The sequence below is a fragment of the Mercenaria mercenaria genome, chromosome 4 (genome assembly GCF_021730395.1).
Source record: "Mercenaria mercenaria strain notata chromosome 4, MADL_Memer_1, whole genome shotgun sequence".
Classification (NCBI taxonomy): Eukaryota; Metazoa; Mollusca; class Bivalvia; order Venerida; family Veneridae; genus Mercenaria; species Mercenaria mercenaria.
Genome location: NC_069364.1, coordinates 66,391,913 through 66,406,183, shown reverse-complemented (window position 1 = coordinate 66,406,183; position 14,271 = coordinate 66,391,913). Strand labels below are relative to the sequence as shown.

The 14,271-nt window shown below is 35.1% G+C and overlaps 1 long non-coding RNA gene across 1 annotated transcript in view; it reads left to right on the top strand.

The window, feature by feature from the left end:
* Nucleotides 1–14,271, top strand: part of LOC123552014 (uncharacterized) — a 55,867-nt gene that overhangs the window by 21,891 nt on the left and 19,705 nt on the right. The window contains exon 5 of the long non-coding RNA XR_008370640.1: nucleotides 12,303–12,474. This is a non-coding gene — a long non-coding RNA (uncharacterized LOC123552014). The remainder of the gene's footprint in view (nucleotides 1–12,302; nucleotides 12,475–14,271) is intronic.

The window sequence follows — 14,271 nt, the reverse complement described above, 5'->3', positions numbered from 1 at the left end:
AGGTCTGAACTGGTTTCCTCTTAATATTTTGTGTTGATTGGGAAATTCAGTGTTAGTGTTGACAATGAACAAGTATCCTTTGAAGTTGTGGTTAAAACAGCTTTAAGACATGACACAGTGTCTTCTTAAATCCATTGTCTTAAATTAAAGTCCTTTTTCTTTGCTAGTAACATAGTGTTATGTCTTAATGAGTATATACCGTCACCATCAAAAGCCATTATTTTGATTTGGAACAATCTGTTAGACTATGAATCCTGTAATATTCTCTTAAAATTCATTGCCTTTCCTGTGAATAGCGTTTGGCTTGAACCTGTTTTCTGCTGGGTCTCATCCATTGATGTTCAACTTCATTTTTTCTGCAATGATTACTAAATAATACTCCCTGTCATTGTGTTTGTCAAGTTCTCTTGCAGGAAGACCAACCTGTCTTCAGAATGGCTGTTGGTTATGTTATATGTATCCACCCAAATTTATTTGGCTTATATCTTTGACATGCAGGAACAATCTTTTTATATTTAGCAGAATTATTTGCCTAAATGAGATGGGAGTATAGTGCACAAACCTCAGGCTCCTATCTCGAAGGTTATGGTCACACCTTTGGGGATCAAAGGGCTGTTCAAGCTGTAACATTGACATACATGGAGCAATCTGCATATTATTTGGCATAAATTCTCTTTGAAGGTCAAGGTCATTAAAGAGGTCAAATGCCATGTAAGGTCTTGTCTGGGCCATTACTTTAACAGATATAGAGCATATTTTTATTTGGAATAAATGTTTGTCACAGTGAAACTGTTAGGAGTAAGATGCAGGTTTCTATCTTAAAGGTCCAAGTTTCATTGACAAAGAGGTCAAAGGTCATGTTATGCACAGGCTGTAACTTTAATATTACTTAATATTGTTGCTCTTGAGTGCCACTTGGGCTTGAAAATTCTAGTGTCCTCACTGTATTTAAACACTTCTTATATCCTTAAACATCTGTTGGTTTACTCACTTTTTTTACATGTGGATTTCTAGTAATCTAATAATTATATGAATGCAATTAGAATTTGAAAAAGAAAGTTTATTTAAGAGAAAAAGTTAAAAGTTGTAAATATTCAGTACAGAGTTATGGTTCTTGCATTGCCATCAGTGAATATATTCAGTGTAATTGAGTTCAGTTTAAAACATTGCAGTTATAGAATTACAAAAATGTAAAATAAGTACAAAAAGGGGAGATGAAACCGTACATATCCTAAAATTGAGTTATGGTTCAAGGTCTCAACACTTCATCTCATTGCCTGGACTATAATTCCATTTGGCACATACAACAGGGGAGATAAGAGAATAGTGTGGATTTGCTGATTTAATATCACAGATTTTGCTGATTTAATATCTCAGTTTGTAAGTAATACTGTATATTAAAGCTATATACTTTCAAATACATGCAACAGCAATCTTTGCTATTCATGACAATATATTTGGATGTAGTTACCATGAAAAGGGCCATAACTCATTTATTTTGCATAGCACATGTATAACCTGATTGTATGCATAAGTTTGCTGATAAGTTCAAAAGCTGTTTTGGTTTGTTAAAAAGCAACATCTTGATTTGCCGGACAAATGAACCAGTATCCTGTCAATAAATTATTTGGGAAAGATATGTCAGTGCTCAAAACCAATTTCCTTTCAATAGTTGTTGTCTTGATTGCAATATATTTGAACCAGTATTCACTTATATTGATTTTATTAATGATAAATAATATTAATTTGGGAAAAAATGTCAATGTTGTGAAACTATCTTCTCAAGACATGGTTGTCTTGATTTTTATACATCTGAACCAGTATCCTCTAAAGGTTAATTGGGCAAACCACGTCAGGTCTGAACCAACTTAATATCCTCCCAATAGTCAGCTTGGTTTACAATAGATGTGAACCAGTACCCCCTAAAAGTTAATTGGGCAATGTCCTCCCTATAGTAAACTAAGGATACAATAGATGTGAACCAGTGCCCTCTAAATGTTAATTGGGAAAACCGTGTCAAGTGTGAACCATTATCCTCTCAATAGTCAACTTGGTTTTCAATACTGAACCAGTATCCTCGAAGAAAAGTTAATTGGGAAAATATGTCGGGTTCTGAGTCAACCAATGTAATCCTGATAGTCATTTTCTTGTATGGTCAAGCTCTGAACAAATTAGTTTCCTTTAAAAAGCATTGTCTTATCTGGGAACAGATCAGATTGTTTTGGTCTGAACCAATTTGTCATCCTCTAAAAGCCATTGTCATAACTTAGAGCAGATTGTTCATCCTCTAAAAGCCATTGTCATAACTTAGAACAGATTGTTCATCCTCTAAAAGCCATTGTCATAACTTAGAACAGATTGTTATGCTCTCAAACAGTACCGTCTTAAAATCAATTCTTTTGGCTTTAATCTTTCTGTATTACATCTAAATAATGAGATTTTGCAAATTGGTTACACTTATAACATATATTTGGCAGACAAAACCAAATTAAATTGCTCTTGTTCTGTTTAGCTTATTATTTTGTAGAAAATTCGAATTTAATTAATTTTGGTAAAACAAGAGGCGGGCTTTTTGCATAACATACATCTGCTGTTACATTATTTTTTTTATATTTCCTCAATCTTCTAAGTTCATTATACTACAATTTTGATATGGGACTTTATGTTCATCCTCCTTTGCATCCTTCCCTTGCACTGCTCTCCTGCACTGTTCAGCATCCCCCAGCACACACCCTACACTATGCTTGCCTCCTTCTCATAAAGTTCCAAGTCATATTTAGTATAATGTGCTTATACAATCACTGTTAGTATATGTTTAGTCTTTCCAAAACATTTTGTGTAATTCAAATGAAATGTGCAGCATGATGTTATGTTGTGTACACTAGTCAAGTCAGTACATCAAATGTCAAGGTCACAAACAAGGGCACTAGTATTACACATTTATTTAAAAGAGGTGTACTTATTTTGTGTCTCTGCAACAATATTTAAACAGTTCAATGGATTCCAATGAAACAAATATTAAACATAATGAGAAGGTATGTTGAGAGTCAGGTCTGTTCCTCAAAGATTAGGTCACAGACAACGCTCTATTTTCGGCCAGATTCATCAAATAATATTTTGTGTCTCATAAATAACTTTTAAGATATATAAGATTTTCATGAATCATTATCACTTGGTGCAATCCTTGAAATCCTTGTTACTAAATTTAGGGTACTGAGTAAGGTAGTAAGGGATGGCTGACAAGCAGAGTCAGTCTGGATTATAGGTCAAATTGATAATTTGTCACCAAATTTGGTGTGAAGCCAAATTATGTTTACTCCTAGCTTGGTATTGTATTGAGGCAGCTGGGGTCACTGTAGAAAAAGAACAGTTTTCTGCCAGTCATAGCCATTGCCATTGGTTAAAGCAATGGGTTAAGTTAACATCATCAAATGGGGTTTCAGGTCAGTCATTTTAGTTCAGTTGATATATTCTCATCAAACATGTGGTGTGTACCAAGTTTGAGATTATATTTGAGGCTGCTTGGTTCAGGTCCACCAGTTAACTTGTGTTTGTAATGACATATATTTATAATGCATGATTTATAGCAAGGTTATATCACAAGGGAGCACAAGGAACAATACATTCCATGGATGTACTATATCATTTGCTACATAAATGAATAAAGAGGACCTTAACAGGTTTTAGGTTGAATTGAGAATAAAAATTTCATTGGAGGAACTCTCTAGGTAACATGATTATCCGCTTTGTATATGGAGACCTGGCTTGGGTTTTATGTAGGGCAGTTGGGAACAAGATCAAAATTAGTGTTTCCTTTCTTAAGAAAAAAGAACTGTCATTCAGTTACGAATTATGAATGAGATATACAATGAAATTTGATAGAAAGCTTTTGAGGAGCTTTTGAGAGCTTTTGAGAGATTGCACTTGTGGGTCACCAGGGTCACAGTCATTGTTACTAAAAACAGCTTTTGGTCAGTAAGTTTATTTTGGAATGAACTATTCTGACCAGTTTTGAATGACATATTATATGGGCTCAAGGTCAGGGTCACTTTTTTAAAAACAGCATATTGTCACCAAACTTGGTATGTAGTGAGCTTAGACAGTTTCATTGCTTAGAATGTATTAAAGGTCAGTGGTACTAAAAATAGAAAAAATAGTTTCTGGTCAATAATTTCCCAAGACAATATGGCAAAGAGACTACTGGTAAAAGGTTTATGAATAGATCGAAGAATCTTTCATTGCATTTTAAGGACAGATCCATTTATTTTTGACTACATACTGATTACACAAATATTATGGAAAAGGGACAGGAAAGGGATCTAGTGATATTAAGGACAACATCATTCATTTCTAAGGCATATGTAATCTATAGCTGGTACAGGGAAATTATAAAGAAACATGTGTATTTTAAACTAAGACTATTCTTTTGTTGTCAATATTGGATTGTTAGCTAGAAATTCTTTACACATTTGACCAAAGTGCCTCTAAAATTTCCAAAGGCAAGGGTATAGGTCATCTTTCAAAGAATACTGTAAAAAGTCATTGATAAGGGAAATAGATGGACTGGCTGCTGGTTCATGTATCTGCATTTAAAAAACACTGTTATTCATTTCTAGGGCATGTCATTGTAGGAGGGTTTTGTACTATAAAAGCTAGGTCCTCTTTTCAGCTTATTTTATAGTCATTGGAGGGGCATAAACATGCAAAAAAGGTTACTTTTCTCTCAAGTTGACACAAAATTCCTATAGTGTTGGTCATATTTCAAAAGTACTTGTAATACCTATAATTGCTTTTTCTTGGTTAATATTAGAATACAGCATATTTGTAAGACGGTTGTTAGCAATATGATAGGGCTTGGTTAAGTAATATTGAACGACTGTATTTCAGTATTTCGGTATGGTCTGTTTCCCCATTAGCCTACCAGTAACCCTGTTTGCCACATTCAAATGTATCCTTCATTTATTCAATACAGTTCATACAGTTTTTGTCCAAATTAGAATAGAACAAAAAAATCTGTTCTACCAATCCTAGTCTTATTTCTTATTTATTTAGGAAGAAATAGTATATATTTAAGGATGTGCACAGGGTATTTTTTTTTAATTTTATGCCTATTATAATTTAGAGAAAAGCATATTTTTTGTTAATTCTCAATTTTTAATTGGAACATACTTTATTGGGAATGTTATTTCCTTGACAGACATTGCATTCTTTTAATGTGTAGGTCATGAAATCTTATCTTTGGAACTACTTTTAATATGCATGGTCATTTAACAGGAGAAATAAAATCATTTGGTACAAAGGTACCTTTTTTATGAGTTTTGGTTTATGAAATCCCAAGCATATACATGTATTTATTAGACAGATTCCTGTCAGCAACAATTGAAGTATTTTGAGGAAGAAAAGTTTTGATAGAGCAAATCTGTCTTTGCAGTCAGGATGATGGGGAGAAAAGTATTAATTTATATTTTAATCTATGAAAAGATCTTTTACAAGCATATAATGCATTGAGCAAAATTTTAGCGGAATCCAGCACTGACATAAGCAAAACAAATGTTCAGGTCTTCAATTCCCGAAAATGACGGGTAGATGCATCTGTATATATAGATTTTACAAAGTCTGTGGAAAGTAGTCTTAAGCTGACATACATGTAAAAGACATATTGACAAAATTTTAGTATTATGGAAATTATAGAACTTGTTCTCTCTTTGCTTTGGGAATATTTATCAATTCATCAGTTAATGTGGCTTAATTTGTACTGTGGAATAGAGACCAACAGTTCACTGCTTTGTGTTGAAAATAAATTAAGACTTTTGATAAATTCTAGAATTGACTTTGTACATACTTTTTCATTATAATGAGACAGATTTATGTCATGTCTATTCAAGGTCAAGGTCATATGGTGGGATCAAAGGTCAGATAGGCAGCACGTTTTATGTATGCAGTTTTTTTTTAATACCTATTTGAAAGATTCTAAAGAAGCTGACACAAGGTTTACCAAAGTAAAATGGCATGCAGAGCACATCTTTCAGTCATGTTGGTTCTGTGTCAAGGTCGTATGGTGAGGTAAAAGGTCAAATAGGCAGGTTTGCATGCGCATTCTATATCTTGTTTGCTTCATGCAACTTTCAGACATGTCAAGTCAAGGTCATACATTGTGGAGTCAAGTTTACACAGTGAAAGGTCAAGGCAAAGGTCATATAGGTGGTACTTGAGGTCCGATTGTTACCTTTTATCTTCTGTAGGTTTTAGGAAATATTTTTCAAATAATTTTGGACAAACATTTGTCATAATAAGATTAAGGCCTAAATATTTCTTAATTAGCATAGAAATGAAAGTATATGTTGTGCAAAAAATCTCAGAAAAGATTTCACACTGATGGATTGAATTTAGCTGAAACATTTTATAGCTTGTCTCAGAATGATATAAAGATATAAGAATAATCATTTTAATGCAGATTAGAAAAAATATATACAACATACATGAGAGGTCATAGAACATAGATGAGAGGTCTTTACAGTATCATATGAGCAGTTTGATATTGCACACAGTTTAAGTCTTTCAGTTATGTGCTATCAATTTGAAAGAAATATATATAAGAAGATCCTTTGGAAAGAAACTTGTTTTCAGTTAGTTAGTTCATTTTTGAGAGGTAAAATGTGTCACACCTCTCATGCCCCTTTAAGCACAAGCTTAAGATGGTTACTGTACGTATTATTTAATTTAAGTTTACCATTTATCTTGACTGTCTTCACAATCAGTATGAAATAACTGTCGAGGACATGAAACTTTTGAATGAACTATTTGAAAAGCTCCAAACATACATAAAGACTGAAAGATAAGATCAGTTCTCTTTATTCTACTCTGTTGCTTTTCTATCAATACAGCTTGTACGCTTGTACTTGTATCTTCAGTTGCTAACTTTCCCTTCCAGCTTCCTTTCCTATCTTATTTCGCTATCAAACCCACCAGGCTTTAGCTTACTACCCCATGGTGTCCCTCCATGATGCTAACTATCACATCCTCCTAGCTCTAGCTAGCTATCCCATGGTGTCCCTCCATGATGCTACTAGGGTACTGTGAAATCATTTAATTTCATTGGCATGAAATTTCGTAGTTTCGGTCAAAACGTCAATTTCATGGGGATATTAATTCGTGGATTACAACTTTGAAGATAAAGTGAATGGGAATTTTACTTGTTCGTTGGGATTAAATTTCGTGGATTGACTTAACCACGAAATCCACGAAAATTAGTCCCCCACGAATATTAATGATTTCACAGTATACATTTTTTCCTGCTAATTATCACATCCACCTAGCCCTAGGTAAGCTATCCCATGGTGTTCCCCCATGATATTACTAGAGTGTATATTTCTTCCTACTTACTATCACATCCATCTAGCCCTAGGTAAGCTATCCCATGGTGTTCCCACATGATGCTACTAGGGTGTATGTTTCTTCCTGCTAACTATCACATCCATCTAGCTCTAGCTAGCTATCCCATGGTGTCACTCCATGATGCTACTAGGGTATGTATTTCTTCCTGCTAACTACCACATCCATCTAGCCCTAGGTAGCTATCCCATGGTGTTCCCCCATGATGTTACTAGGGTATGTATTTCTTCCTGCTTACTATCACATCCTCCTAGCTCTAGCTAGCTATCCCATGGTGTCCCTCCATGATGCTACTAGGGTATGTATTTCTTCCTGCTAACTACCACATCCATCTAGCCCTAGGTAAGCTATCCCATGGTGTTCCCCCATGATGCTACTAGGGTATGTATTTTTTCCTGCTGACTATCACATCAATCTAGCTCTAGCTAGCTATCCCATGGTGTCCCTCCATGATGCTACTAGGGTATGTATTTCTTCCTGCTAACTACCACATCCATCTAGCCCTAGGTAAGCTATCCCATGGTGTTCCCCCATGATGCTACTAGGGTGTATGTTTCTTCCTGCTAACTATCACATCCATCTAGCTCTAGCTAGCTATCCCATGGTGTCCCTCCATGATGCTACTAGGGTATGTATTTCTTCCTGCTAACTACCACATCCATCTAGCCCTAGGTAAGCTATCCCATGGTGCTGCTTCTATGATGCAACTAGGGTGTGTATTTCTTCCTGCTATCCCATACTGCCATTAGGGCCAATATTATACCCAACTAGCTCTCACATGTGCTGCCAGTTTGTATATTTCATCTATCAAGCTAGCCTGGACCACTACATAGACAGATGTTGCATACAGCGAGCCAGCCCATGTTTCTTCCAGGGAACATTCAGAATTTTTTGCTTCTTATATTTTCAGCCCTATATTCCAATAAACTCATCTATCCTATAGGTCTTATTGGCAGTATATTCCATTCAGGAAACATATTTTCCTTTATGCCATGGATATATTACATCTAACTAGCTCTCCTGTGTGTTACCAGGGTGTATATTTCGTCCATCAAGCAGGCCAAAGCTGCAACTTAGTATTGTTGTATACAGCCAGCTAACTTTCTTTTCTTCTTACAGACTATACAACTTCCAGTGATCTGTTTTCTTCTTGCCCTTAGTCTTTCAGTCTTTCAATATTTTAGCAACTTCTCATTTCAAAAATATTTAAACTAGAAGACCAGAGTATCGTATGAAAATATGGGTCCTATTAAGTTAAATATCAATGTACCAATAACAGTATAGCCTATCACGGAAGAGTTAAACTTGTATGAGCTTTCCCTGATTAATTAGTTAAATCTGCATTATAACAGTTGTTTTCAACATACTGTACGAGAGCGTTCTTTTCAGATATTCAAATTCTAGTCCGAAAACCAAGGGATATTCTTTACATGGAACTAAATAAAATATATGCATCTTTGTAACAATCTAGACCAAGTTTTGAATCAGTATCTCCACAGTCACTGCCCTTCACTGTCCAATTTCAAATATTAACAGTGTCTACACAGTTTTTAGTTTTCTTTGATATCTACTTACACAAAATGTGTATTTCTATACACTAGGTCAAGTTTAACAACTGTGTATCACAAGAGTCATTTCCCTTGAATTAGCCAACATTCAAACTGTGTCTGCTTAATGACCAGAGTAATAATTTTGTTCTTTGATCTTAGAAATATTTCTTTAGAATATTTTGCAATAATATCCAAGTCAAGTTCAATAAACACCAACTTAAGATTAGTATTTCCAGAGTATCAGCCTTTGAATTAGTCAAAGTTTCAAATTGATACTGGTTGTCTCTATTTAATAAGTACAGTTTTTTGTTCTTTGATCTCAGTCATACAGAAAACTCATCTCAGTCATACAGAAAACTCTTAACTTGCTAGTCAAGACTCTGGTTAGTCAAAATTGCTCAGTTTTTAATTTGATAGAATATTAAAAATATAGAAATTAATTTGATCGGTATAAATTGTGACTTTGATTGGCATTGTTTAACATAAGGAAGTGAAGTGTTGGTTGCTTTTTCTTAGTATTTGTACTACACTCAGTGGCAGGTGTTTAAAATCTGAGTATGAAAGTCGGTCATTTTGAAGATGAATGTATTTTGGTTAATGGTACATTTAGTTCAAACAACGTTTTATAGTTTTATAGACTAGGTTACCACTGGATACAGGGTGAAACAAAAATTGAATAGGATTGCAAAGATAGTGAATTGCTATATCAAGACTTTTGTGGGTAATAGTTCCAACCAGGTCTTTCGATCAAATTGGTATCACTTGCAATGTAACTGAAATATGATACTTATTAAAATATTGGCATTGTCTATTAAAAGGGTTAAATTTATTAGAATGAATTGTATTTTTTGGCTAGGGAAGAATCATTTGCAATGTCTGTTTAGGGAATAATTTTGTAAAATTCTGCGACAAGGTCTGAAAATTGATATAATGGCAAGGTAAATGAGTGGAATGGCTGCAAGACTTGATCCTAATTTTCTTGAAGGTTTATTCCTAAGGGCAACATTTTGTGAAATAGAACAAAATTATAAGATAGTTGTAATTAGGTCTAGTTGTAATTAGGTCATATATTGTATTGTGTTCAAGTTCAAATGTGGTCAAAATTGTTCCAAACAATTACAAAGGTTACAGCCTTTGAATGAGCATAAATTGTCATATTTCATATTGTTACCACAATTCTGAAACAAAACTATACATATCCTAGAATGTATATGACCATAAGAGTTTAGAAAGGTAATTTTGTAAAATCAGAGTTATAGTAAGTTTCCATACTTCATGTTCTTAAGACATTAGCAGTTACATTTCATGGAGGATTTTTATGTCATGTAAGAATACACAGAAGTTTTACGTTAATAATGTTTATAGATATATATAATAATTGACAATTATGTCATAATAAAACAAGAGTTATGGCCCTTGATCAATCTTACAGAACATAATGTAGAATACAAATTGCTTCAAGACAATAATGGGCAAGATTGCTCCAATAAGACACGAGTTATGGCTCTTGAATATGTCATAATAGTATAATTTCACACTGTTCACTCTATAAAGGCACAATTTTTTCTGTCCTATTTATATGAAACGAATCAGATTATTTTCTTTTCTGAAACAAATGTAGAGTATTAACTTTGTCATCAGAATCATTAACTAGGTCACTAGGTCAAATCATAACAAAATCCTTTTTAGCACCACAGAGGAGACATCTCCTACTTTGAGTCAGTATATAAATATGGTTATATGGATAAAATCTAAGTTATTGGGTTATACATGTTATCCATAATAGTAGAGATAATTACAACCCTTGTCTGAGAATTCTTCTTTAATAAATAAAGGTCAGTATAGGAACTTGATCATTTTGGATTAAAAAGTTGGTAACTTGGTCAATTTATAGAGAAGCTTAACTCTGTAGAGGCCAAATTTTCTAATTTACTGAAATAAAGCTGTTCAGAATGTTTGCCTATGGAATTAAACTAAGTTTTAAGTTTAACAGGGTCATCCAATGTTAAAAGTCACCAGGTATGGTTCAGTTAGAAAGTGAATCAATTGTGGTCAAAAACTAGATCACAGAAAAATTCTGGGTTACCCTCTTGTTATATACCTGTAAGAGATGTGAAAGGTGGTTGAGCAAGCTAGCACTATTGTGACCCTCTTGATTTTTATAAAAGTTAATAAATAATGTAAATTTTTATGTAATTTTGGTGTAAGTTAAAGTTTAAATCATTTTATACTTGATATTTCATTAAATTATGGTTAGGGTAAGGACCTTTTTATGAGGGTAGGAGTGAGCATTATTTTGTTTTGTTTTTTTCTGCCAATCTTCCAGACTGCTGAGGAGGAGATTATGCTTCAAAAGATTGGCAGAGTTGCTTTTTGTTACAGCTGTCAAGGCCTGACAGATCCCTTAACTATTGATCGAGACATGCTAGCGTGACCATCGAGGACAATCCGGTGCCTATATGTCCGCAAGATGAAGCGTGTGGGAAAAACTGGTCTACAATTCTGTGCCGGCAGTGTGTAGATGAAGGTTGTTCCTCTGTGTTTTGAGAGGTGGGAATCAGGGATTGTGAGGATTTTATTTCTTTCAGGTCCATAGCCTGCCAGTGACAACTGACTGTATGTCCCGTCCATACATACAGTCGGCAGGATTTTCTTTCATCGTCGGGACCTGCCTAGGAAGACCTCTATGTATTTCCCTTTTCCAGGTTCACGGTCTGCCTAAGACAGCTGAATATAGAGAGGCAGCAGAATATTTCTTTCAGGTTCAAGGCCTGCTAGGACAACCTTTATGAGGTGGGCAGGGTTTCTTCTTTTCCAGGTCCAAGGTCTGCCTAAGACAGTTGAACATAGAGAGGCGGCAGAATATTTCTTTCAGGTTTCAAGGCCTTGCAGATCCCTCAACTGTTGAGCAAGACAGCTATCGCGACTATCGAGGGCTCCGGTGCCTATATGTCCGCAAGATCGAAGCGTGTGGAGTGACTATTCTGCAATTCTATGCCGGTGGGTTGCTAGATGTTAGTTGTTCCTTTGTTGAGTGAGACGGAAATCGGGGATTGCAAGGATTTCTCTTTTTATTTCAGGTCCCTACCCTGCCTATGTCTTCTAATGCATGTTTATCTTGGATGGAACATACATTGGGCAGGTTTTGTTTTTCTTTCAGGTCCAGGGCCTGCCAGGACCAGGCAGGATTTTCTCTCTTTCAGATTTCTATGAATGTTTGCCATCTGTTATGAGGACAGGCAATTTCTTTTACATGTAGCTCACTTCTGCAGTTCTGAATTCTTGCCTTATTAAAGCAGACTTTTAACAAAAAAATAATTTGGCAGTTTTTTTTCCTGTTTTGGCTATTTTTAATTACAGACTTTAGACTCAGAGACATTTAATATTTCCATGGAAACGTGATATGTTGTCAGCTGTTGTGTAGAGAGCCGGAGACTTTGTTCCAGTGAAATGTGAAGTGGTGCCAGGTGTTGTGTATGTCTCATGCCGTCAATCTGCTAGACTACTACAGCATGGCTCTTCAGTATCTTGGGTTAGTAACTATATCCTCTTTAAGGTTATTGTTATATGCCCGAAGGGACGTATTATGTTATACCCCCAGTGTTCGTCCGTCTGTCCGTCCGTTAGCAATTTTGTGTCCGCTCTGTAACTCTTGAACTGCTTGAAGGATTTCAAAGAAACTTGGCACAAATATTTACCACACTGAGACGACATGCAGAGAGCTTGTTTCAGATGACTAGCTTCATTTAGGATTGAAAAGTCGTATATGACTTTGCTCTGTCAGCTCTGTAACTCTTAAACTGCTTGAAGGATTTCAAAGAGACTTGGCACAAATGTTCACCACACTGAGGCAGCATGCAGAGTGCATGTTTTGGATGACTAGCTTCAAGGTCAAGGTCAAACTTAGGGGTCAAAGGTCATATATGACTTTCTTTTGTGTATATTGCTCTGCATTGAAGTGCTCTTGTTTTTATTTGGCAGATTCTTTTTTGTTCTCTTACAATAACTTTTTTTTGAAAAACTTCCCTTTTTATGCCCTCGAAGAGGGGCATATTAGTTTTCAACTGTCCTTCAAACTTCACATGCTGATAGTACTTATTGAGTGCACGACCCCTACTGACTTTGGGGTCACCAGGTTGGAGGTCAAGGTCACAGGGGCCAATGTTACCTTTTTGCATGAAGGCACTTTACTCGCAAACCACTGCACCCAGGACCTTCAAACTTCACATGCTGATAGTACTTACCCCTACTGACTGGGGTCACCAGGTCAAAGGTCAATGTCACAGGGGCTAGTGTTACCTTTTTGCATGAAAGCACTTTACTTGCGAGCCACTGCACCCAGGACCTTCAGACTTCACATGCTGATAGTACGTATTCAGTACATGACCCCTACAGACTTTGGGGTCACCAGGTCAAAGGTCAAGGCGCTGCGGGGGCATTTGTCACAATTAGTGACAGCTCTTGTTTGTTACTATAAATAGCTTATTTTGAAACTTATTTATTATCGGCCATAGGGAAAAACCGAGACAACTTTTCTGTGGTACAACATGTATGGTACATCCAATTTTTAGATGTTCTTCACATAACTTTACCGGTTTATTGTTTGAAAGTGCATGATTAGCGGTTTTCCAAAACTGAAACCAGTTTCACCTAGTAATCGAATCGGATCCGATGAACCAAGTAGATTTGTCCCAGTCCTACTCAATACATGGCATAATCATAAGGTATAAATCATTGAATTCCAAATAAACTAAGGTAATACATATACTGATTTTTTTAATGAACAAGTATTTTCAAAAAGGAGAGTTATACGGCCAGACTAAAAGAACTGAATGGGCTGCCAACATTTTTTTTCGTCGGTATTGCAATGATGTTTTCTTTTTCTTGAAAATTCTTAAAATCTTGTTCTACCAATACAAGAAAAAACTAAACTTTAGGCATGTGTTTCATTTTAAATTTTTATTAGATATTGGTGAATGATTGAAAATGTTGAAGAATTCAAACTGAATCTCCAAACTGGGCACAGGACCTGTGTGAATCATGCTGAAATACCAGTGACTGTTGGTATGCCTATATATCCAAACGCTGAAAATAAAACGGACTGTGTTAATTTAGAATAAATAGTTGTGTTGGATATAAGTTAGAAGTCGTAAATTATGAATTTATATAAATAAATTCAAAATAAAGAAATTAATTTTACAATGACAATGAAATATATCAGTCTGAAAGTTAATTTGTTAAAAACATACATATTGTGTTAAATATGCAAGAGTTTAAAAGTATTTTCTGGGAGTGGGTATACATTTGAAAATGTTCTTTTTAACAACAT